The following is a 27,790-nucleotide window of genomic DNA, read 5'->3' as shown; positions in this document are numbered from 1 at the left end:
TGAAAAGAAGATCTTACCTTGAAAATTTTACACTATTTATTGGTATCTCATAAAGCTGCATTTAAAAAAAATTGTATGCAAACAGTTTTATATGTGATTTAAATATACTTTATTTAAATAAGCAATACTTTGCAAGATTGTTGTTAAATGCTTAGTATTAATGATACTATTATTCTAATGGTTGGAAGTTTTGTAGTTACTAATTTAAAGTAGTTAAAATTTTAATTTTAAATAATTTGTATAGTAATGTTTATAGAATATATACTTAAACTATTATGATTCTAAATAACAATTCTTTGAATATTCAACATGTAAAGTATTGGAATTTTGATTTGATACAAAAAATCTGTCATGAAGATTAAGTTTTTTGAAAGTAAATTTTTTATTTTGTTACAAAACACATTTAAACTAGCTTTACAATATCTTTTTAGTGTTTTTATACTAATTAAGACAATTTCTTATCTCTAATTTGATGTTATTAAAAATGTACCCGAAAATTTTTATTTTAAAACCTAGAAGAAATTTTTAAAAACCTTGAATAGTTTACTGAAAAACTTTGGTAACCCTCTACTAATGACTAATCCTTAAAATATTAAAATAGCCCCTCAAATTAAAGATCTAAGATATTTTAATAGAGTTTCAGATACTCAAGTCACATAAGGGAATAGAGGTCTAACATTTTTTTAAATAAAAATAACATTGGATCTTTATTGTAAGCATTAAGTCCATACTATAAGCCATTTTTTGTAGAACAAAGAAAATCTCATTTTACTTTTGAGATATTGTAACTTTTATAAAAAAATTTGCAGGTTTTTTACTGTTAGTTTCTGTAAAATTAAAAAAATCACTAAAAATCTATCTTCTCCTTCATTTGTTTAATAAGAGACCTCAGACTTTCAGGAAACGTTTTTTATATAGTTTTTTAGCATTGCAATTTTAAAAATATTATAAACTAAAATTTTAAACAAAAAAAGCAAAAAAGTAGGTGGTTTTTAATCAATAAAAGTTTTATATTTCAAAATTAAAACAAATTCCTGCAGTCAATCTTTTTAAAATTTAATAATAGACTTTCTGTGTAAAATTGTAAAAGATTGCTCAGATAATAAAGGAGGAGATATATTATTAGTGAAATGTTTTTTTTTAGTTTTTTTAGTTTGCCCTTTCCATTGGAACCTATTGAGGTCACCAACTTTGATCGCTCATATCTCAAAAATTACTTCAAATTTTTTCAAGCGCTCAAAAATTTCTGATAGTTCAGATAAAACTTTATCAAATAAGATCAACTTGTTAAAACCAAGGTGAACCCAAAAATGTTGGCTATCTAAAGTAGATAACTTTATAACCATTAAGAAAAATCATTACTTTAAATTACTTGCAACTCATTATTTCAGCTTATCATTAGAGTTATAAATATTATTATTTATTAATTAATTTTTTTTTTTAATTTTAATATATTCAAGTCTTTAAACGCTACTGTAGTGTCAATTCATTTTCATTGTTTCATTTCCATATCGAATTTTATTTACATCCACTGATTAAATGAAGTCCACAACATTTCAAGTTCCTACAGTTCAGAGTCGTGTAATTTATGTATTATAACAATATTTAAACAATTTCATTATTATGTAAATATTTTTACCTACAGAGCCTTTATATTAAGTTTAAAACATTTTTAAGGTTTGGTTCAAAGAGGTTTTTAAAATTACTAGAAAATTTTTTTAATCTCATTTCATAAGTAGATTTAATATTTCTTAGCTACATAAAATAATAATTTTTTCTTAAGGTACATTTTTAAAAATCCTAATTTATCAATTAAATATATGGTCTGTTAAAACTATCATCTAAAGTTGAATTTCTCTAATAATATATATATTTTTGTAAATACCTAGCATGATGTCACACCAATATCAAACTGAAACTTTATAGTTAGCTTTGTTATAGATAGTAGTTAATTATTAGCTTCGTTAACATATTAGATTAATTATAACTATAATTTTAGATTAAAAATCAATGTTTTTAAAAGTCTAAAAAGATATTTTTTTGTAAACAAGCTTAGCTATTTAAATACATAAACATATAAGATTTATTTGATATAAACCAACAAAACTTATATCCAATGGTTTTTGTTTAACAACACATCGCTTTAAGTTTTATGTATTAAGCTCATTCCTACCATAATTGAACATTAAGCGAAAAAACAGTTTTTTGTTTAGTGATACATATATATTATTATTAATTATATTGTATACTTCGTAATTGCTAAAGGCTATAAAGTGTGTTATGCATTTTTTGGCATTTTCATTAATTAAAACACTTCTGGAAAAAACTGACATAGAATATAAATATGAATGAATGTAAGGCTAACTATATAATTTCAGCTTTATATTGGTGCAACAACATGCTAGATAATTTTTTGATATTTTGAAATCTCTTATAATGTTTTACTCAAAACATTTAGTGAGTATGAAGTCTTATCTACAATAAAATATTTGACTTTGGAAAAGTTACTGCATATAGTTTAAGTAATTTTTTTTGTTGTTGTACTACTAAAGAACTTTGGAAATTCTCTTCTTAACTTATTAAATATTTCGATATTTATACATACAAATTAAAATAGCTTTGTTTTATGTGCAGTAACTTTGAATAATAAAAGTTTCTGGTTTTTAGTTACATAAGAGTTCAAGTTTAAAGTCAAATTCTTAAAATAGTTATTTAAGAGACAATGGCTCAATAAGTAAAAAATATTTAAATTAAATAAAAATCTGTATGTTGGTCTTATTAAAATAAATAAGCTGTTTAATCTTGTTTGTAAAGTTTGAAAAGTCTTTTGAGATATTAAATAGTTACTATAAATTTGTAAATTTTAAAACTTAAGTTAGCCGTATTTCAAAAAACATTTAAAGTTTTGCAAAAAAGGGTAAAATGACTTGTAGATATTAATAAGACTTAAATGTCTTGTTCATATTTTTCTTAAAAACATTATTTTTTTAATTGTTGCCCTTTAAACCTTTTTAGAAATTTTAATAATTGAAATTTGAATAGTCGTGCACCCCTTGTTTTTAATCAGAAAGGTCTCCTGAAAAGAAATGTGTAGAAATTAATTTTAGTTGAATATATTTATTGCCACAGAAATAAAATCGTTTGGTCCACAAGTAAAAAGCAAAATAACAGTTGTGATAAAGGCCAAATTAAGAATCAATTATATTATATAGCAACCAAGAAGGTAGCAACTGCCAGCTCTTCATCGATTCAAGGAATCAACTGACGATTCGAGCGACGAAAACGAACCAGTTAAGAAGCCATCCAACTAGTAGGTGCAGAAGTAAGTACTGGCAGCAGTTTCATGACTGGCCGTCTTCGAGTGATTAAGACTCTGATATTGGCGACGAAGGTTTGCTGTTTCTTTTTTTTATTGAATACTTTATAAGGTTATTATAAAGTAAACTAAATAGCAAGTGGTTTTTGTTATTTGTAAGTATCAATACATTTATTTGTTTGTAAAAATACAAGTTGGTATATTATATTAACAATTTGCACCAATTTTTTGTTTGTATAAAAGTAGATTATTATATAAGCATAGAAAAATTTGTTGCTTTAAAACTGGCAACTCATTAATTCAGCTTGTCGTAAAATTTATTTTATTTATCGAGTTCTTACTTACATTCACTAATGAAATGAAGTACATATCAGTTCAAATTCCTACAATTATGATTAATGTAGTCTTTTATTATGTTTCAATAAGTAGTATGAATTTAAATTAAATTTAAATCTACAAGCAGTTTTATCTTCTTTGTAAATTTACATGTCTAGAAATATATCAAAAAATTACTGTTGTTTAGAAACTACTTTGGTTTTCAATCTGTAAAAATCATATAATTAAGGTAATACTGTAGATAACAAAATTAACTAAGCTAATTATTTTTATCTTAAAACTATATTTATATGGAAAGGTTTAAAATAATAATATATATTGGATATGTAAGTTAATGGACAAGTAACGTGGTAGTGGCATTAAAAAAATAATAGTAAAAAAATTTTATTTTTCATTTGTTTAAAGATTATTCAACTTTAAAATAATCATTGTTTTAATTGTATTGTTATGCGTTTGTTATTAAAGTTCATAACAAACATTTAGCAAACTATAACTAAAAAGGACTTTGAACAACAATTATTTTGTAACTAATTAATTTTTTGATATAACCTGGTGTTACAAATAGTTTTGATATAATAAAACAGTTCCATTTATAGCTAATACAAATTATATTAATGACCAGTATATTCTAAATATATAAACTAATATACTTATTATGTCATAATTGTGTTTCAAGAAGGCATAAAATGACATTTTACGCATTTCAAAATAGCAAATACATATTTTATGGCTACACTACAGGATGAAGTCTACGCCTATAGAAATTAATTGATCTAAATTAAAACCTTTGCAGCTAAAACACTTTTAAAAGTTCATACATTTTATTATAAATTCAAACACCAGGTGAAGGCAGCGAATGATGAAGTTTGGTCGCGGGTGACGGCGAAGGGCGAGGTGAAGCAGCCCGAAAAGAAGTTCTCTCGAGAAGGGAACAGACGCCTACCAGGTGGAAGCAGCGAGGAAGCTGAACGAAATCAAGATGAGCAGGGCAAGCAAAACACGATGAGGAGTAATATCGTAGATCAGCTAAACGAACTGAAGGATATTTGTCAGGTAAATAATTGTTTGCTCTAACTATTTAATAGTTTTCGTATCGTGGATCATCTGAACGAACTGAAGGGTATTCGTCAGGCTGGCAGTGTGAGCAATTTTTTTGCTAATCTTGCATCTTAAGTTCTTAAGCGGTCATCCCTATAAAGACCAAAGCCGATAAAATTTTTTTTAACTTGTTTCGTTTGATAAATAAAAGTATAATAAATTGTGGACTTTAGCACAACATTGTAGGAATTAAAGCTTGTATTAAGATTGCCAAAACAAAAACTAAAGTCCAAAAAAAGGTTTAAAAATGCCAAAATTAACGAAATCCAAACAAAAGCGATTAAAAAAGACGAAATTCAGGAAATAATGATGGTAAAAAAAGTCAGGAAATTAATATAAACACGCTTTTAATAAGAAAGTTAGTCATCACCACAGAATGCATTAATCTGATTTTATTTTTGATAAAGTTTTGCCTTTTCACTTTACACTTTTTAAGGTCTAATTGAATTTTCGCAATAAATTAAAGTCTTTTAAGTCTTTAGATACATATTTTTGAATCGGTTTTAGCTAAGAATTATCCGCTCGATCTAAGGCAACCTTGTTATATTGAAAAGGTTATCTGAATTTGTTTTTTTTACAGGTCGTGTTACAATAGACTATAATTATTTTTCACAATAATGTTTAACAAACTTAACTTAGTTGTATATTTTCAGTAAGGTTTTTTTGCAAGTTTTAATGCTTCTATTAATTCGTTTTCGGCAATGCTTGGTAAATATTTTACCATTTCGAGCTTAAGAAGTCTATAGCACGGTTTAAATTTGTAATTTTTTTAGCCAGTTATTTAGATTCTTGTTAATTTGAAATTAATTATGTAGAATTTGATTTTATACTTAAGATAGATTTATCTACTTAATTTTTGTGGTATATTACAGACGGAAGTTTGGTTTAACAATCTTTTTTCTGTTTTGTTTGTAAAATTGTATTAGTGTAGGTATTCTAGCAATTGTTGTACTTATAATTTTAAAATTCTGCTTTTTAGTTTATGTATTTTTGTTAGGTTGTTTAATGTATAATTCTTAAAAGTTTTATATTCAATATTCTTTTATAAAAAATGCCACTTTAACTTAAGGTATACAATTTATGTTTAAAACTCGACTTGTTTTTAGTTATAATATTTATACCGAAAATATCTGGTGTATGGTGTAAGCTTTTAAAATTGCCAAGCCAATGATTTCTAATGTAATTTTTAAATATCTGGTAAATTCTACTTAAGACTTTTTTTTCTTTAAAACTCCAGAATGTGTAATGTAAAATTCTTGTGTCATTTTATAGTTATTTCCCGAAGAGTTTATATCACTTTCCATTTTATCAAATTTTCGGTTTAAATCCTAGAATATCTAGTTTAAGTTTCAAATAGTCCGTAAATTGTGTCTTGAGTTTTTTTCACTAATATTCACAAACCCTAAAACATCTATTGTAAGCACGAAATTTCTCGTAAATCGTATCTTTTTTCTTACTCTTTACAAATTAAGACTGATAGCACCAAAAAAAAAACAACTGTACTTCAAACAAAAACTTTTATAACAGCTTCTTTTTAAAACAATTCACAGCACAATCATTCATACTAAATGATTTTGAATGTAAAGCTGCTGAAGAAAGTGTGTTCTGATGTATTCACTCGCCTTTAAGATTTAATTAGACCATGAGTTTATACGAACTATGTTGTGCTTTCTTGTTGAATTTAAATTAATTATTTCGGGATTTCAGTACAATAAAACTTAATTTTTGAAAAAGAAAAGAGACAAGAAGCCCAAAGTAATAATTATAAATAATACTTTATTTTGAGACCGTGCATAAACAGTCATTTTACGCATTTCAAAATAGCAAATACACATTTTTGGCTACACTACAGGATGAAGTCTACGCCTATAGAAATTAATTGATCTAACTTAAAACCTTTGCAGCTATAATACTTTCAAAAATTCTTAAATTTTATTATAAATTCAAATACCAGGTGAAGGCAGCAAAGGATGAAGTTTAGACGCGGGTGACGGCGAAGGGCGAGGTGAAGCAACCCGAGAAGAAGTTCACTCGAGAAGGGAACAGACGCCAACCAGGTGGAAGCAGCGAGGAAGCTGAACGAAATCAAGATGAGCAGGGCAAGCAAAACACGATGAGGAGTGATATCGTGGATCAGCTGAACGATCTGAAGGATATTTGTCAGGTAAATAATTGTTTGCTTTAACAACTCAATTTGATAAATTTCATACTAAAAAAAATTATTAAACAAAAAACAATAAAAATGAATGAATAAAAAAAAATTAATTAAGAAGAAGAAAAAAGAAAGCTACCGATCGATGGTAAAGGTTAGGGGTAACAGTGATAGTAAAAATTAAAAGAAAAGTTAAGTTATAAAAAATAAACAAATGAAAAATTCAACTGAAAAAATGTCTATTTATGGAATTACGTCCCCTCGTGCAAAAGTGCTTTCGTGCAGTTTATTCCCTTCGTTTGTTTTAGCCTCATGAAAAGTTTGTCCGCTCGTGCGAATTTGACACCTACCCACTTTAAGGTCACTCAGGACAATTTTTTGACTCAAAAAGCAGCATCCCTGTTACTCAATTTTATTTTCCTTAACCAAATGTCGTATGCATTTTCGCTGTTACAACTGTTTAAGTATCTAAATTATTGTATCGAATTTCAACATTATTAAAACATTTACAAAATGTGTTTCACTGATACAGTTCAACCTGTATAAAAAAGAATTTTCGTTTTTATTATATATTCTCAACTAGTGTTTGTTTACATATAGCAGGATGGCCACTTAACCTTGAATCCTTTAAAAACCTTGAATTTGAGAAATCTTCAGAAATATGTGGAATTTTGAACGAAAATTACTAAAAGTCCTGGAATTTAAAAAAAAAATAATTTTAAGTAGTAAAGTTTAAATTTGGCACGAAAAATATACCATATATATGTAGACTTTTTTCATCATAAAACTTTTTTAAATTAAAAAACAAAATAACGTAGATTTACTATATCTTTACAATGTTGTTATACTACTTAACACAGTTTCTAGCCTTAAACTAAGATTCAACCAAAAAAGTTAATTCATTTTAATAAACAAGCTATACTCTTTTTTTTTTATTATGGTTGTAGATTTTTATATCAATGCTTGTAAAATTACCATTTCGCTTTTAAGAATATGTTTTCAACTTATAGTAGTTAAATGTTTAAAATCTTTGCGGGCCGCAGTTTTAGTTTTAGTGGTACTTTAATATTGTATTGGCTTTAGCTTTAGTCAGACACAAAAAAGTTTTGTATCATTAATTTTGTCCTTATAAATGACTTTTACCTACACACGGAATGCCTGTTAAAACTCTACATATTTTTTGGACTAAATTTAAGATTGCCATTTAAGGAAAAACCACTACTCTAATCAATCTTATCCAAGTTTTTAAGTCTAAACCTTAAATTTAATAAACTTATGGAAATCTTTTAAATATGGTTTAACCATAATACACTGAATATCCTACAAAATATCAACGTAAAGTATAGTTTAGTTTAGTTGGCTACATTTGCTTGCGGCCGCAATTTGCCGACCCTTGGTCTTAGAAATGCCTGGAATTTTTTTTTTTAATTTTAGAAAAAATTATTAATATAAATTTTAAAATTACTATATTACAAAACTTATTTTATCCATATCTCAACAAATACTTAATAAAAAAAAAGTTTTTTTGGTATTAAAAAGCTCACATACGCATTTTTAATGTAAAGATACTTTTTGAGTTGTGGCCCTTTAAGTTTAAAAAAAAATTCCGTGATTCGATTAAATTGTCAAAGATTATGTTTTGTTTAGATATTTAAAAAATCAATGGTTATAAAAATTAATAGGTTTTTATATTTATTTAATATAAATGCTGCTAAAACCCTGTAGTAAAGGATTTTGAAAATGAAACGCTTTATTTTTTTAGAGTCCATAATAAATTTCTGAAATAAAAGATGCAACGTGCAAATCCGACACGTACATTATAATGGTTTTTAAATAATAAAACTGCTTGCCCAATATTCAATGCAATTTTTTGGACATTTAATGTTTTTAAGATGTTTTTAAAAGGCGTTAATATTAAGGATATCGAAGAAAGTATATACTTTATAATCGTATGCTGTTTGTATAGTTTAAGCTGAACAATTTAACTTTTTACTAGTTAAAAGAGCACATAGAATATTTTTACAAACATTTAAACTTTAACGTACTGTTTAGTGCAAGTTAAAATAAAAAAATATAAAACATTTTTTGACGAAAATAAGTACTTGAAAAAAGTTATGAATTGTTTTTCCTATTCTGTGTTATAACTAAAAAAATTTAACAGCACGCTTTTAGATGTACACAAAGCATAGAACTATTTGAAAACTTATTACTTATTACTAAAACTTGTTTTTAAATTTGATATAATAATATACTAATTTATTGTTTAACTTATTGCGTTACGCCGTTTCTCTGCAGAGCAATTCATCAGACGCAAACAAAAGCTTAAAAACAAAAAATGCATAGCCATGAATTATTATAACGCAATTATAAATAATACACCCGTACAAATAATTTTAAGTTTTAAATATGACTGCCCATTAACATGCAGTTAACAAAAATTAAAATAAAACGAAATATAGGTAAGTTTAGTTGTTGTCTTCTGTTAACTATACATCATCTAAGTACATTATAAAAAAAATTGGTTTTGTACAAGATTAAAACAATATTTTTTACATAGTAAGCTTTGAAAATTGTAAACATTAGGATTTATAGGGGATTTTAAAAACCAAAAATAGTCTTTTACGAAAAGGTTGTATATCTAAAAACGAACATATATACCCAATTGAAACATAAATATAACGAAGCAACTAATTAAATAGAATAAAATGCACTTAGTTAATGCGATTAAGAATCAACTAAAAATATTCCCTTGGGTAATGAGGGCACTGTGTAACCAGTTCATTATTATTATTTAGCACTTGCTATGTATAGTCTTTGTAGGTTACATAATGAGCACTGAAGTTTGGTTTGAATATACTGTTGATTTGTCTAAGTCATTTCCAGTTAATTGTGTATTTTTCGTCTTTTTCATACAATTTTCATATGTAGTTGGCGAGTTTGGCAGTTGAAGGGCTTTTTCTTGCTTGGTTTAGGAAATGATGCTCTATGTTCGACTTTCGTAGAATCTGTTCTTGAAAAGTCTTCGAGTGGATCCAATAAATGACATATTTTAATTTTTCTCAGATGAGGCAATTGCTTTGTAGATTAAATTATGGATTTACATTTGTTCATAACTAGAAGATGTTTTTTGTTTTTGCAGTTACATAGTTCTATTAAAAAACAATTAATTAATTACTAAATTAAATTACAACTAGTATGACAGATTGATTGTGTGTAACTATAGTTCTATTTTTTATCTAAAACTGTAATAATAAAGTTCATGCTTCTCACAGAATATATTTAAAAAAAAGTATTACGATGTTTATTTAAAGCCTACAAATTATACAGTAATCTAAATAAAGTTACGAGTAGAAGCTAAAGTAGGTGTATACATGTATTCATTAAAATAAAAGTAATTTCTATAGATTTTTAGAGGTTAATAGTTAATAATAGGTAAAATACTTAATGTTAAATCCGACTGTTATAAAACTTTATATTAATTGCAATTATTAAGTCTAATTTAATCTAGACCTACTTTAGCTTCTATTCTTTCATTTCTTTCATTACAGTATTTAATTTTTACATAATCCAGTTGAAGTGTGTTAATCCGTTAACACACAGAAACATATTTTGGTACAATAAAGTTAGATTACTGTAAGATTTTTATTTATTTTATATTCCAATGAAGTTGTTTTACCAGGATCTGTTGTTGACATACACTTAAATTTATATTTTGAGTAGCTATCTAAAGTTTATTCATTAATATAAAATCCCAATTTTAAATGCAATTGATTGTTTTAATGCATTTAATTATTCTTGATTCTACATGTATTCGCTGATTTAAGTTTCGACTTTTTGATAGTATTATTACTACGCTTTAAAATAAAATTACTTAAATTACACTACAAGTTGACTAATTAGTTAAAAAATGGATATTTTATAGTAATAAAAGTAAACTATTAATGTAATTACTTATAATTATGATAGAATTACTTTTAATTCATTACAAGGTTAGTTGTTTCGAGCCTTAGTTTAGAAATTAAGTCATTCATGTCGTATATTAATAAAAAGAGTTTATTAATGCAACTAATTATAAAAACATGTATTTATATAAGTTAAACTGCAAATTATACAAGTTGTAGTTGAAAGGTTTATTCACGTCAATAGTTGTTAGTTTTTAAAAGTTATGTTATAAAATGTTTTTCAGTACTAAGCTAATTTAGTTGTAGTATCGATTAGGTTGTAAATATTGGGTAAAATTTAGTTTATAAATTATTCAAAAATCTCATTTTTGTCCTGAATGAAGTTTAATCGAAATTAAAAAATTCTAAAAATAAAACAAATACGTTGTTCTACATTACTATCCGTTTGTAATAGTTAGAAAAAAGGAAATAAAGTATGTATAAAAAGTTTTATATGTTTTACACTTTTGTAGAACTTAATTAATTCTAAAAAGTAAAATGTTAATCTAGAAAAGTAACGTATAACAAGTAAAACTTTCTAACTAACTTTTCTTTAAACTTTCTAAAGTAACACAGTAATAATTTTCTAAACAACAACATACTAATGTTGCAAAAGCAAACAATTAGTTGAAGTGTTTTATAGTAGAAAAATGTAAATATTTATACTGCCTATAACATAATTAAATTGCGTAAAATGACTGATCGCTATTTTCAACAATATTAAAACTTGAAACTAATCAGAAAATAACTTATTTTATGTAAAAGAAACGTTTTGTCTATGTTACTAATAAAACTGCATTGTATCTGGTTCATATTTATTTTATTTTTTACTTGGTATTTAGTTTCGTTTTATTTTTTGAAACTATATTTCTTGCCTAAGCTTCTAGATTTTCTATTATAATTATCCGTTATAAATAATTTCAGTACTTGGTAACAAAATCTCACATATTTGTGAAATAAAATTAGCTCTGGGTCTTTTTTACAATAAATATTATAATTTTATTCTTTAACTTCAAAAATAGTTTATATAGAAAAAAGAAATACCTTAACATATTAAAATTAGTGAAAAGTATTATCTTTATAATTCAAAACCGAAAATGATAACAGAAGGTTTAGAAGTCTGTAATATTTTTATATTACATGTTTCAAAAACAATATACCTTTCTACTATCATAGTTTTGAATATATCTTAACTTGTTATAATATAAAAAAATAAAAATATTAAATAGAAATTAAATTAACTAAAGGTTTATTTTTACAATAAATATTATATTTTTATTTTTTAACTTCAAAAATAGTTTATATAGAAAAAAGAAATACCTAAACATATTAAAATTAGTTGAAAAGTATTATCTTTATAGTTCAAAACCGAAAATGATAACAGAAGGTTTTGAAGTCTGTAATATTTTTATATTACATGTTTCAAAAAACAATAACCCTTTCTACTATCATTGTTTTGAATATATCTTAACTTATTATAAGTATCAAGAGTTAAATATATTTTTCTGTTAAGGCTATTGATAGATTAAATTTAGAAACCCCAACAAACCTTATTAAAAATTTGTAAGAAAGACGATGCTAACTATTCGGCAGCACCGTTCAAAACTTAAGACATCATTATAATCGAAAAAAAGTCATTACTGTGGTATACTTTAAAAAAAATTTTGGATAAAAAAAAGGCATCCGACTTTCGTCGAACGCCTATGAAAAAATATAACAAAAAATTTTGGGTAAAAAAAAAAGGCATCCGACTTTCGTCGAACGACTTTGAAAAATATTGAAAAAAATTTTGGGTAAAAAAAAGGCATCCGACTTTCGTCGAACGCCTTTGAAAAAATATTGAAAAAAACTTTGGGTAAAAAAAAGGCATCCGACTTTCGTCGAACGCCTTTGAAAAAAACATAGAAAGAAAAGTTGAAAAAAATTTGAGCAAAAAAGGCCTCCGAATTCGCCCGCGGGCGAATTCGGAGGCCTTTTTTGCTCAAATTTTTTTCAACTTTTCTTTCTACATTCTACTGACCCTTCCTACAACCCAACATTTCATTTTCAACAACTTTTTCTAAAAAACACTCCCCCCTCTATTACAATTGCTTTCTCGGAGCTCCTGCTTCCCTTGCAAAACATTTCGCTTCTACTGACCTCTGACTTTCAAAGCTTAATTGAGATTAAGCCGATTTTTTACTTGTTACATTTTGAGTGATTCGCCTTAGCATTTTCTAGTATCTCGCCTACTCTGCTTCAGTCGCCCCGGCCGAACCTTCACCTCTAGAAATGCTTTAATCAATCATACTGCACTCAAACAGACTTTTTTCTGGGCTGAATCATGTCAGAGCTCGTTTATAAACTGCCTTCCGAGAGACCGGCTTTTATGCTCAATGGCTTGCTTAGGACGGTACCTGCCTTGCTCTCGCTTCACCTTCCCTCGCTACTTACTAAATGAGGTCTGCTATACGACCTTTAACGCTTAGCTGCGCTCTTTCGATGCCAGCTTGAGTCGACGGCCACGTCGACTCAAGCTATAACCTATATGCCTGCAAAAACACTGCCAGTTAACCCGCCTTGACGACGTCTACCCGCCTCGACGTCTAGGCTTTTCTTCAATAACCTTTGCATTATAAAATCCCTAAGCTGACTAGGTCGTCAGCTTGTCGTTTTTCAGAGTGAAAGCACTCTCTTAATAGTGTAATACTATGCATACGCGTATGATGCTCAAATGTTGGTGTTTAAAAACTTGTATTAAGCTACCTCAAGAGAGTCAAAAATGTTTCTACCTTCTTTCATAACATTTACTTGTTTAAACCATTACTTAACTTCTATCTTATACTCTTTATTTGTTTACCAACTACACTACGCACATCGATAAGGACACTAAGAGGTACGCATTTGCGTTAAGTACGCACTTAGATTAAAAATATTATTTTAATACTGAATGTAAACGTTTTAAATAACTATACTTTTTTTTGATGATATTAAAATCTGATTTCTATCAAAGAGTGCTGAAACTTGTTTATTTATTGATGGATATGATATCTAAAGAAGGCGACCACTGGTTTTATTATTCAAACAATTATGATTTTAGACAAGTAAGCCAGTGAAAAAACAACAAAATAAATACAAATATTTTAAGAAGTGATCACAGCCTGATTGTTGCCACCAACAAAATGTTTGTAGTTGGAGATTGCACGATACCGTGCGAGGTGTACGACACCACTTTTAAAGAATTTGTTTTCTTCACCAACGACGATGATTTTCCTATTAACAAAGTGTTGTGCTTTAAAAGGAAAATTTATCTGTTTCCGCACGAAGATTCTGTATTTTGCTACGATCTTGACGAAGATTGTCTGTGGAAATACGAAGATATTGACGAAACATATGATTATAGAAACTATTGTTGTGTAAAGGTACCTTCGTTTAAAAGAAAACTTTCTAGTTGGTGTAAAAAAGTCAATTCACAACAAAAAACTAAGAAAACAAGTTTTTATTTCTCAAAATCATTGTCGTTGTGAATTTACTTTTTTAGGTTTAGAACGTATATTTTTAATTGCAAAAAAATGTGTAATTTTAATATGATAGCTGATTTTATAAACTTAATAGTTTTAAATGTAATGTTCACTTTTAAGTTGATAATACGAGTATAGCGATGTTTTTAAAGTTTTATTTTTTTTTTTAAACAAAACTTAATTAGGTTTTAAAAATTTAACTATTTTCTAATACTTATGAATAAAAAATAAGGTTTTTTACAGGAGACAACTGATTAAAATCAAATATAATAGTTTTTTGTTCCTGTTTAATAAAAATTAAACTTTACGTAATAAATGGTTCTTAAATACTACGAATGATCGGTTTGTTATTAATAGAATTAAAAATATTTGAAAATAATAATTTATAGTTTAATTTATTCTATCTAATTTTTTTTAATTTATTTTTTTTTTTTTTGATAAGTTTTTTTTTTAGGGTAAAATCTGTTTTTTTTTAAACTACAGGAATTTAAATAAGCATCAAATTATCTTATCAAATTATTGAATTAGATTTTAAGACATATGAAACAACTAGCGTGAATTTTAACAATTCAAAATTTTAGCCTTAGCTACTTAAAATTAAACACCTGAGACAATCATAGTTGACCTGAAAAACTTTTAGCCTTAGATTTTTACACCATCTCAAAAGAAATCATGCTTATTCTTCCTTTACACTACATTAAAATATACTTTGTAAATTCCAGTCATTAATGGCCTAAAAACTATATAAAAAAGTAAGTAGTTTTAACATCTTACTTAATTTTTTTGACACAATTACCTTAAACTAGGTTTCAAATTTTTTTTCTATCGAAATAAGTTAGGCATGTTAATATTTTCAAAGTAAGCTAAATTTAATAGTAAGTTTTAAGTTTTTACTACTAGAAAATTAAAAAAACATATGTACTCTGAACTTAAACAAAAGATATAGCATATGACTAAAATTAAAAAAAATTGTTTTGTCTTCATAATTATACTGCATTTTTTATCGACCTATATTTATTAAATGTAATATTACAACACCTCTTTAGATGCAGTGCAGGCTTTTGTTTTAATTTTATTTTGAACCTGAAAAGTCTTTTTGTAACTCTTGTTACTTTTCTTTTTAGTTTGCAAGCTGTGTTTGCAAAATTTATACTGAGTTGTCATTGTTTTTAACTACACGATAAGTAAACCGACCAAAAGTATAAGAATAAAATAGTGACTAAAAGCCAAAAATTTAACAGCCTTCAAGGTGAAAATAGTGATTTATTTTAGTTATAGTTATATTTAGTGTAAATTCATTTTAAATTTATACAAAACTATCTACACAAGTTAATCTTAGTATATATTTTTCGTGCATATTTTTAAACTAAAGTACTTGCAGTCTGAGAGTTATTTAACAGCATTAAAATATAATTTAGTAAATTCATATTGAACGTTTTGAAATCTATGGTTATTTAAAGCAAATCTTACCATCTAAGTATCAATAAAAAAATATATTTAAAACCCTGTTTAAAATTTTCTGAGTTATGAATTAAATTTAAACCAGATTCTATAATTTTGTAAGTAATCAAATATATATTTTAAATTAATACACATAGAAGGATAAAAAAAAAACTTAGAAATTTTATATTAAATATCGTTTAAATTAGGAGTCAGCAGGGACTTGATAGTCGCAGGAAAAATTTCGACATTGAAATGTTCTCGGGAGACAGTTTTTAGTTTAGTTATAAAAAGACTTTTTGTTAAATCATTCATGACAAATCGTAAAGTATCTCGTTTGAAACTTAGTATTACAAGTTTTAGTAAGTGTTAATCATCCCGTAAGTTGAACTATTTTTTTAACTCTTCATACTAAACCTTGAAAATCCAAAGTTTTTGAAAGTTTTACTAGCTTGCGAGCACTTATAATGAAATTAATAAAACCGTACAATCATCTTTCGCAGGGCGCATTTTTACAACTCCTCTTCTAAGTAGTTCTTCAACAAAGATTAATATGTTTTAAAAAGTATACTAACTGGTAAGCTGTGTTTATGTGGATGAAATAAATCAAAACATCACTTAACCGTTTCAATCACAGTATGTAAAATGAACAATTGAAAAAATTTTAGTTATAACAAATGAGTTAACTCTGTATCATGTTAGAAATGAAAGTTTTTGGATTGTATTTCTTTTAGCATATTTAGTTGTTTGTATTTTCAGCAAGATGTTTGTTTACTAACTGCTTACAAATCATTAGAACTAAAACACTAAAAGAAAAGAAATATTGAAGAAAAATATACTACGTTATTTATAGTTAGGATAGTTTGCAGCTTACTTATATATACAACAAACCTTGTGGGATTGACTATCAAAATCTGAACAATTGGAATTTTTTAATTGCCATATGTTTACATAGTATTATTGTTTTACAAATTGGTTTTCTGATAAAATGCAAAGCAAAAGTTTTACGAAACAGTCAGCTTTAAATAGTTTGCTTCTTATCCAATGCGTTTCAGTTTAGTTTTCCAGTATATAATATAGTTATATATGTTTATTATGTATTAAAACTATGCTTTGTAAAATTATCAAAAATTTTGTTATGAGTTTGTGTATAAATTTTCTTTTTTATTATAAAGTTTAAGTTTTAAAAGTACAAAAATTGTCTAAAGCGTGTACTTTTATAAAACTTTGTTCCAAATTATTATCTTATTCGCTCTTTTAAAATTTCAAATATTTATAGTCGTAATTATACTCTTAGGACTGTTTTTATCTTATTTTACAAGTTTGTACTAATAATTTCACTTAAATAATTTGCCACGTTTAAAATTGTTTTCAGTAAATAAACTTCAATTTAACTGATTAAATATAAAATTCTACAAAAATCGGTTTAGGATTAATAAAAAAAATAATAGTCAAGAACCATTGAAATCGATAGGTTCAATTACTTATATTAATTAGTTTCTATTAATATGCTTAAAAATAACTTTTTTTTCTATAAAAGTTAATTGTTTAAAAGTAGTATTTAAAAAACTCAGTCTTAATTTTATAGCTTAAATTAAACTGTGTAAATCATATAAAACATAAAGCTTAATTAGAAATTAGTCTCATACTAAAACTTTACTAAAGCTCTGGCATTTCACATCAATAAAATAAACTTAAGCTGTTATACAAGTTTTATTAAAATTTGTATAAATACATTGAGCTATATTTTACAAACTATCATATAAACTTTGAAGCAAAGCATTGAGGACTACAACTTATTATGATAAAAAAACGATGGTAATAATTATACTTTAATGATTTTACAAGTACTACAAGTTTTAGGTTATAATTTTTTTGACCAATTATTACACAGTGGGTCAGAATCTGGTCGAACTAGATATATGGAGTAATAATATTATAAAAACTAAAACTAATTATCTTTTCAGTTTTTTTAAATTCAACCCAAAATTATACTAATTGAATTTCTCAGACTAACTGAAACCCCTAAAAAATAAAATTCAAGCATATATTTTATGTTTTAGAACAAAAAAACAAAAACGACTGTAATATACTGCAATATGAATTTGTTATTAATCTAAAGTTTATTTATTATAGTATTGAGTAAATAAAAAAGTTCAAGAAACAGCAAAATGTTAGTTAAAGTAAAAAAAATAAAGTACAACCAATGTTATATAAATTTTGTTTTGTGTAATTATAATTTTTTAATTTTATTAGCACGTTGAAAACTGATTAAAGCTTTTTAAAAAGTATTTTACTGTATTTATAAACAAAAACCTATAGAAAAAACGATATAGACTAAGTAATTTAAAACAATTAGACACTTTAAGACAAAATATAAATATAATTGTAATAGTTCGTTGCGTTAATTTATAAACGAAGTGTATAAAATATTTATTTTATTCCGAATTTATTTAGGGTTTTAAAAAAGAATTTAATTTAGAGATTACTAAAATTAATTATTAGTTTACGGATTGAAAATAATTAAGAAAGCGAGTATAAAAATGTGATGTTTAAGTACACAGCTATTCGTACTTAACTTTTTTTCGTAGTATTTGTTTAACAGTAAACAAATTGAGTCTTCGTTATTAGAGAATGTATGGTTTTAATTGTTGTAACAACTTGTGAAAACTATTGTTGAAAACTTTAAAAAAATATATAGTATGAAAAGTATAAATTTTTATTAACTTGTAAGTTGTGAGTTAAATTAGAAACATTTTAAAAAACATTGGTATTTATTAAACGATTTTGTCCCTGGTTTTCTATTTAAAAAAATTACTTAATACTTACTTTCGCGCGCAATGCTCTAATATTTTCTGTAAAACCTTTTGAGCCACAATGATAAGATAAACAATCAAAAAGAAGTTCTCCTCAAGGTAAGAGTTATGCTTTATATGTAAGTAACTAAGCTAACTATAATCATTTTTATAAACCTAATGTGAGTTGTTAAAATTTTTATAATATTGTATATTGTGTTTACAATTAAAGTATAGTGTTCTAATGTAAGTAACACAAATTTGAGAAAATTATAATATTGCCACTCAATCAGATATTTTGAAGAATTTTAAATTCTCAGAATTACTCAGGGTAGCTCAGGTTTTTGAATTTGATTTTTAAAGTTAGGCTGACTCTGTTTCTTAATTAAAAAATAAGGATAATTTTAGGTTTTATTTTTAAATAATCTAAGGCCAGACCATTTTTCTAGGTTTAATAGAGATTTATTTTCAAAATGATGCTATTTTATAACAATTTTTTTCAAGAACTTGTTTTTTATTAATTTTAAATTCTTATTAGTTTTTGTATGAAGGTTTGGAAAAAACTCAGGATGAATCAGGACAGTTTTAAGCCAATCAGGACAGTTGTTTTTGTGACTCAAAGTGTGGCCACCCTTTTACAAGAACTCATTTTAGGTTTTAGGAAGATTCTTAAGACTAACTTAGGCTAGAGAGTTATGTTTGAGACTCAGATTAGTAAAAATAAAACAGCTTATATGCTGAAATCAGGCTTGTTTTTTTTTTTTCTTTGAATAAAAAAACTAAGACTATTTAAGTATTTTTTATTTAAATCAGAGGCTGATTTTTGTGAAAAGAAGATCTTACCTTGAAAATTTTACACTATTTATTGGTATCTCATAAAGCTGCATTTAAAAAAAATTGTATGCAAACAGTTTTATATGTGATTTAAATATACTTTATTTAAACAAGCAATACTTTGCAAGCTTGTTGTTAAATGCTTAGTATTAATGATACTATTATTCTAATGGTTGGAAGTTTTGTAGTTACTAATTTAAAGTAATTAAAATTTTAATTTTAAATAATTTGTATAGTAATGTTTATAGAATATATACTTAAACTATTATGATTCTAAATAACAATTCTTTGAATATTCAAGATGTAAAGTATTGGAATTTTGATTTGATACAAAAAATCTGTCATGAAGATTAAGTTTTTTGAAAGTAAATTTTTTATTTTGTTACAAAACACATTTAAACTAGCTTTACAATATCTTTTTAGTGTTTTTATACTAATTAAGACAATTTCTTATCTCTAATTTGATGTTATTCAAAAATGTACCCGAAAATTTTTATTTTAAAACCTAGAAGAAATTTTTAAAAACCTTGAATAGTTTACTGAAAAACTTTGGTAACCCTCTACTAATGACTAATCCTTAAAATATTAAAATAGCCCCTCAAATTAAAGATCTAAGATATTTTAATAGAGTTTCAGATACTCAAGTCACATAAGGGAATAGAGGTCTAACATTTTTTTAAATAAAAATAACATTGGATCTTTATTGTAAGCATTAAGTCCATACTATAAGCCATTTTTTGTAGAACAAAGAAAATCTCATTTTACATTTGAGATATTGTAACTTTTATAAAAAAATTTGCAGGTTTTTTACTGTTAGTTTCTGTAAAATTAAAAAAATCACTAAAAATCTATCTTCTCCTTCATTTGTTTAATAAGAGACCTCAGACTTTCAGGAAACGTTTTTTATATAGTTATTTAGCATTGCAATTTTAAAAATATTATAAACTAAAATTTTAAACAAAAAAAGCAAAAAAGTAGGTGGTTTTTAATCAATAAAAGTTTTATATTTCAAAATTAAAACAAATTCCTGCAGTCAATCTTTTTAAAATTTAATAATAGACTTTCTGTGTAAAATTGTAAAAGATTGCTCAGATAATAAAGGAGGAGATATATTATTAGTGAAATGTTTTTTTTTAGTTTTTTTAGTTTGCCCTTTCCATTGGAACCTATTGAGGTCACCAACTTTGATCGCTCATATCTCAAAAATTACTTCAAATTTTTTCAAGCGCTCAAAAATTTCTGATAGTTCAGATAAAACTTTATCAAATAAGATCAACTTGTTAAAACCAAGGTGAACCCAAAAATGTTGGCTATCTAAAGTAGATAACTTTATAACCATTAAGAAAAATCATTACTTTAAATTACTTGCAACTCATTATTTCAGCTTATCATTAGAGTTATAAATATTATTATTTATTAATTAATTTTTTTTTTTAATTTTAATATATTCAAGTCTTTAAACGCTACTGTAGTGTCAATTCATTTTCATTGTTTCATTTCCATATCGAATTTTATTTACATCCACTGATTAAATGAAGTCCACAACATTTCAAGTTCCTACAGTTCAGAGTCGTGTAATTTATGTATTATAACAATATTTAAACAATTTCATTATTATGTAAATATTTTTACCTACAGAGCCTTTATATTAAGTTTAAAACATTTTTAAGGTTTGGTTCAAAGAGGTTTTTAAAATTACTAGAAAATTTTTTTAATCTCATTTCATAAGTAGATTTAATATTTCTTAGCTACATAAAATAATAATTTTTTCTTAAGGTACATTTTTAAAAATCCTAATTTATCAATTAAATATATGGTCTGTTAAAACTATCATCTAAAGTTGAATTTCTCTAATAATATATATATTTTTGTAAATACCTAGCATGATGTCACACCAATATCAAACTGAAACTTTATAGTTAGCTTTGTTATAGATAGTAGTTAATTATTAGCTTCGTTAACATATTAGGTTAATTATAACTATAATTTTAGATTAAAAATCAATGTTTTTAAAAGTCTAAAAAGATATTTTTTTGTAAACAAGCTTAGCTATTTAAATACATAAACATATAAGATTTATTTGATATAAACCAACAAAACTTATATCCAATGGTTTTTGTTTAACAACACATCGCTTTAAGTTTTATGTATTAAGCTCATTCCTACCATAATTGAACATTAAGCGAAAAAACAGTTTTTTGTTTAGTGATACATATATATTATTATTAATTATATTGTATACTTCGTAATTGCTAAAGGCTATAAAGTGTGTTATGCATTTTTTGGCATTTTCATTAATTAAAACACTTCTGGAAAAAACTGACATAGAATATAAATATGAATGAATGTAAGGCTAACTATATAATTTCAGCTTTATATTGGTGCAACAACATGCTAGATAATTTTTTGATATTTTGAAATCTCTTATAATGTTTTACTCAAAACATTTAGTGAGTATGAAGTCTTATCTACAATAAAATATTTGACTTTGGAAAAGTTACTGCATATAGTTTAAGTAATTTTTTTTGTTGTTGTACTACTAAAGAACTTTGGAAATTCTCTTCTTAACTTATTAAATATTTCGATATTTATACATACAAATTAAAATAGCTTTGTTTTATGTGCAGTAACTTTGAATAATAAAAGTTCCTGGTTTTTAGTTACATAAGAGTTCAAGTTTAAAGTCAAATTCTTAAAATAGTTATTTAAGAGACAATGGCTCAATAAGTAAAAAATATTTAAATTAAATAAAAATCTGTATGTTGGTCTTATTAAAATAAATAAGCTGTTTAATCTTGTTTGTAAAGTTTGAAAAGTCTTTTGAGATATTAAATAGTTACTATAAATTTGTAAATTTTAAAACTTAAGTTAGCCGTATTTCAAAAAACATTTAAAGTTTTGCAAAAAAGGGTAAAATGACTTGTAGATATTAATAAGACTTAAATGTCTTGTTCATATTTTTCTTAAAAACATTATTTTTTTAATTGTTGCCCTTTAAACCTTTTTAGAAATTTTAATAATTGAAATTTGAATAGTCGTGCACCCCTTGTTTTTAATCAGAAAGGTCTCCTGAAAAGAAATGTGTAGAAATTAATTTTAGTTGAATATATTTATTGCCACAGAAATAAAATCGTTTGGTCCACAAGTAAAAAGCAAAATAACAGTTGTGATAAAGGCCAAATTAAGAATCAATTATATTATATAGCAACCAAGAAGGTAGCAACTGCCAGCTCTTCATCGATTCAAGGAATCAACTGACGATTCGAGCGACGAAAACGAACCAGTTAAGAAGCCATCCAACTAGTAGGTGCAGAAGTAAGTACTGGCAGCAATTTCACGACTGGCCGTCTTCGAGTGATTAAGACTCTGATATTGGCGACGAAGGTTTGCTGTTTCTTTTTTTTATTGAATACTTTATAAGGTTATTATAAAGTAAACTAAATAGCAAGTGGTTTTTGTTATTTGTAAGTATCAATACATTTATTTGTTTGTAAAAATACAAGTTGGTATATTATATTAACAATTTGCACCAATTTTTTGTTTGTATAAAAGTAGATTATTATATAACCATAGGAAAATTTGTTGCTTTAATAACTGGCAACTCATTAATTCAGCTTGTCGTAAAATTTATTACTTACATTCACTAATGAAATGAAGTACATATCAGTTCAAATTTCTACCATTATGATTAATGTAGTTTTTTATTGTGTTTCAATAAGTAGTATGAATTTAAATTTAATTTAAATCTACAAGCTGTTTTATCTTCTTCGTAAGTTTTACATGTCTAAAATGATATTAAAAAATTACTGTTTATGGGAAACTACTTTGGATTTCAATCTGTAAAAATTATACATTTAAGGTAATACTGTAGATAACAAAATTAACTAAGCTAATTATATTTTATCTTAAAACTATATTTATATGTAAAGGTTTAAAATAATAATATATATTGGATATGTAAGTTAATGGACAAGTAACGTGGTAGTGGCATTAAAAAAATAATAGTAAAAAAATGTTATTTTTCATTTGTTTAAAGATTATTCAACTTTAAAATAATCATTGTTTTAATTGTATTGTTATGCGTTTGTTATTAAAGTTCATAATAAACATTTAGCAACCTATAACTAAAAAGGACTTTAAACAACAATTATTTTTTAACTAATTAATTTTTTGATATAACCTGGTGTTACAAATAGTTTTGATATAATAAAACAGTTCCATTTATAGCTAATACAAATTATATTAATGACCAGTATATTCTAAATATATAAACTAATATACTTATTATGTCATAATTGTGTTTCAAGAAGGCATAAAATGACATTTTACGCGTTTCAAAATAGCAAATACATATTTTATGGCTACACTACAGGAAGAAGTCTACGCCTAATGAAATTAATTGATCTAACTTAAAACCTTTGCAGCTATAATACTTTCAAAAATTCTTAAATTTTATTTTAAATCCAAATACCAGGTGAAGGCAGCGAAGGATGAAGTTTGGTCGCGGGTGACGGCGAAGGGCGAGGTGAAGCAGCCCGAGAAGAAGTTCACTCGAGAAGGGAACAGACGCCAACCAGGTGGAAGCAGCGAGGAAGCTGAACGAAATCAAGATGAGCAGGGCAAGCAAAACACGATGAGGAGTGATATCGTGGATCAGCTGAACGATCTGAAGGATATTTGTCAGGTAAATAATTGTTTGCTTTAACAACTCAATTTGATAAATTTCATACTAAAAAAAATTATTAAACAAAAAACAATAAAAATGAATGAATAAAAAAAAATTAATTAAGAAGAAGAAAAAAGAAAGCTACCGATCGATGGTAAAGGTTAGGGGTAACAGTGATAGTAAAAATTAAAAGAAAAGTTAAGTTATAAAAAATAAACAAATGAAAAATTCAACTGAAAAAATGTCTATTTATGGAATTACGTCCCCTCGTGCAAAAGTGCTTTCGTGCAGTTTATTCCCTTCGTTTGTTTTAGCCTCATGAAAAGTTTGTCCGCTCGTGCGAATTTGACACCTACCCACTTTAAGGTCACTCAGGACAATTTTTTGACTCAAAAAGCAGCATCCCTGTTACTCAATTTTATTTTCCTTAACCAAATGTCGTATGCATTTTCGCTGTTACAACTGTTTAAGTATCTAAATTATTGTATCGAATTTCAACATTATTAAAACATTTACAAAATGTGTTTCACTGATACAGTTCAACCTGTATAAAAAAGAATTTTCGTTTTTATTATATATTCTCAACTAGTGTTTGTTTACATATAGCAGGATGGCCACTTAACCTTGAATCCTTTAAAAACCTTGAATTTGAGAAATCTTCAGAAATATGTGGAATTTTGAACGAAAATTACTAAAAGTCCTGGAATTTAAAAAAAAAATAATTTTAAGTAGTAAAGTTTAAATTTGGCACGAAAAATATACCATATATATGTAGACTTTTTTCATCATAAAACTTTTTTAAATTAAAAAACAAAATAACGTAGATTTACTATATCTTTACAATGTTGTTATACTACTTAACACAGTTTCTAGCCTTAAACTAAGATTCAACCAAAAAAGTTAATTCATTTTAATAAACAAGCTATACTCTTTTTTTTTATTATGGTTGTAGATTTTTATATCAATGCTTGTAAAATTACCATTTCGCTTTTAAGAATATGTTTTCAACTTATAGTAGTTAAATGTTTAAAATCTTTGCGGGCCGCAGTTTTAGTTTTAGTGGTACTTTAATATTGTATTGGCTTTAGCTTTAGTCAGACACAAAAAAGTTTTGTATCATTAATTTTGTCCTTATAAATGACTTTTACCTACACACGGAATGCCTGTTAAAACTCTACATATTTTTTGGACTAAATTTAAGATTGCCATTTAAGGAAAAACCACTACTCTAATCAATCTTATCCAAGTTTTTAAGTCTAAACCTTAAATTTAATAAACTTATGGAAATCTTTTAAACATGGTTTAACCATAATACACTGAATATCCTACAAAATATCAACGTAAAGTATAGTTTAGTTTAGTTGGCTACATTTGCTTGCGGCCGCAATTTGCCGACCCTTGGTCTTAGAAATGCCTGGAATTTTTTTTTTTAATTTTAGAAAAAATTATTAATATAAATTTTAAAATTACTATATTACAAAACTTATTTTATCCATATCTCAACAAATACTTAATAAAAAAAAAGTTTTTTTGGTATTAAAAAGCTCACATACGCATTTTTAATGTAAAGATACTTTTTGAGTTGTGGCCCTTTAAGTTTAAAAAAAAATTCCGTGATTCGATTAAATTGTCAAAGATTATGTTTTGTTTAGATATTTAAAAAATCAATGGTTATAAAAATTAATAGGTTTTTATATTTATTTAATATAAATGCTGCTAAAACCCTGTAGTAAAGGATTTTGAAAATGAAACGCTTTATTTTTTTAGAGTCCATAATAAATTTCTGAAATAAAAGATGCAACGTGCAAATCCGACACGTACATTATAATGGTTTTTAAATAATAAAACTGCTTGCCCAATATTCAATGCAATTTTTTGGACATTTAATGTTTTTAAGATGTTTTTAAAAGGCGTTAATATTAAGGATATCGAAGAAAGTATATACTTTATAATCGTATGCTGTTTGTATAGTTTAAGCTGAACAATTTAACTTTTTACTAGTTAAAAGAGCACATAGAATATTTTTACAAACATTTAAACTTTAACGTACTGTTTAGTGCAAGTTAAAATAAAAAAATATAAAACATTTTTTGACGAAAATAAGTACTTGAAAAAAGTTATGAATTGTTTTTCCTATTCTGTGTTATAACTAAAAAAATTTAACAGCACGCTTTTAGATGTACACAAAGCATAGAACTATTTGAAAACTTATTACTTATTACTAAAACTTGTTTTTAAATTTGATATAATAATATACTAATTTATTGTTTAACTTATTGCGTTACGCCGTTTCTCTGCAGAGCAATTCATCAGACGCAAACAAAAGCTTAAAAACAAAAAATGCATAGCCATGAATTATTATAACGCAATTATAAATAATACACCCGTACAAATAATTTTAAGTTTTAAATATGACTGCCCATTAACATGCAGTTAACAAAAATTAAAATAAAACGAAATATAGGTAAGTTTAGTTGTTGTCTTCTGTTAACTATACATCATCTAAGTACATTATAAAAAAAATTGGTTTTGTACAAGATTAAAACAATATTTTTTACATAGTAAGCTTTGAAAATTGTAAACATTAGGATTTATAGGGGATTTTAAAAACCAAAAATAGTCTTTTACGAAAAGGTTGTATATCTAAAAACGAACATATATACCCAATTGAAACATAAATATAACGAAGCAACTAATTAAATAGAATAAAATGCACTTAGTTAATGCGATTAAGAATCAACTAAAAATATTCCCTTGGGTAATGAGGGCACTGTGTAACCAGTTCATTATTATTATTTAGCACTTGCTATGTATAGTCTTTGTAGGTTACATAATGAGCACTGAAGTTTGGTTTGAATATACTGTTGATTTGTCTAAGTCATTTCCAGTTAATTGTGTATTTTTCGTCTTTTTCATACAATTTTCATATGTAGTTGGCGAGTTTGGCAGTTGAAGGGCTTTTTCTTGCTTGGTTTAGGAAATGATGCTCTATGTTCGACTTTCGTAGAATCTGTTCTTGAAAAGTCTTCGAGTGGATCCAATAAATGACATATTTTAATTTTTCTCAGATGAGGCAATTGCTTTGTAGATTAAATTATGGATTTACATTTGTTCATAACTAGAAGATGTTTTTTGTTTTTGCAGTTACATAGTTCTATTAAAAAACAATTAATTAATTACTAAATTAAATTACAACTAGTATGACAGATTGATTGTGTGTAACTATAGTTCTATTTTTTATCTAAAACTGTAATAATAAAGTTCATGCTTCTCACAGAATATATTTAAAAAAAAGTATTACGATGTTTATTTAAAGCCTACAAATTATACAGTAATCTAAATAAAGTTACGAGTAGAAGCTAAAGTAGGTGTATACATGTATTCATTAAAATAAAAGTAATTTCTATAGATTTTTAGAGGTTAATAGTTAATAATAGCTAAAATACTTAATGTTAAATCCGACTGTTATAAAACTTTATATTAATTGCAATTATTAAGTCTAATTTAATCTAGACCTACTTTAGCTTCTATTCTTTCATTTCTTTCATTACACTATTTAATTTTTACATAATCCAGTTGAAGTGTGTTAATCCGTTAACACACAGAAACATATTTTGGTACAATAAAGTTAGATTACTGTAAGATTTTTATTTATTTTATATTCCAATGAAGTTGTTTTACCAGGATCTGTTGTTGACATACACTTAAATTT

General features: G+C 25.6%; 1 protein-coding gene across 1 annotated transcript in view; it reads right to left on the bottom strand.

The window, feature by feature from the left end:
• Nucleotides 1-27,790, bottom strand: part of LOC145832581 (polyubiquitin-B-like) — a 388,933-nt gene that overhangs the window by 157,663 nt on the left and 203,480 nt on the right. The window lies entirely within an intron of this gene.

Source organism: Thalia democratica, chromosome 3, assembly GCF_965202585.1.
Source record: "Thalia democratica chromosome 3, ktThaDemo2.hap1.1, whole genome shotgun sequence".
Classification (NCBI taxonomy): domain Eukaryota; kingdom Metazoa; phylum Chordata; class Thaliacea; order Salpida; family Salpidae; genus Thalia; species Thalia democratica.
Note: the sequence above shows the minus strand (reverse complement) of the source record. Positions and strands in the feature narration are given on the sequence as shown.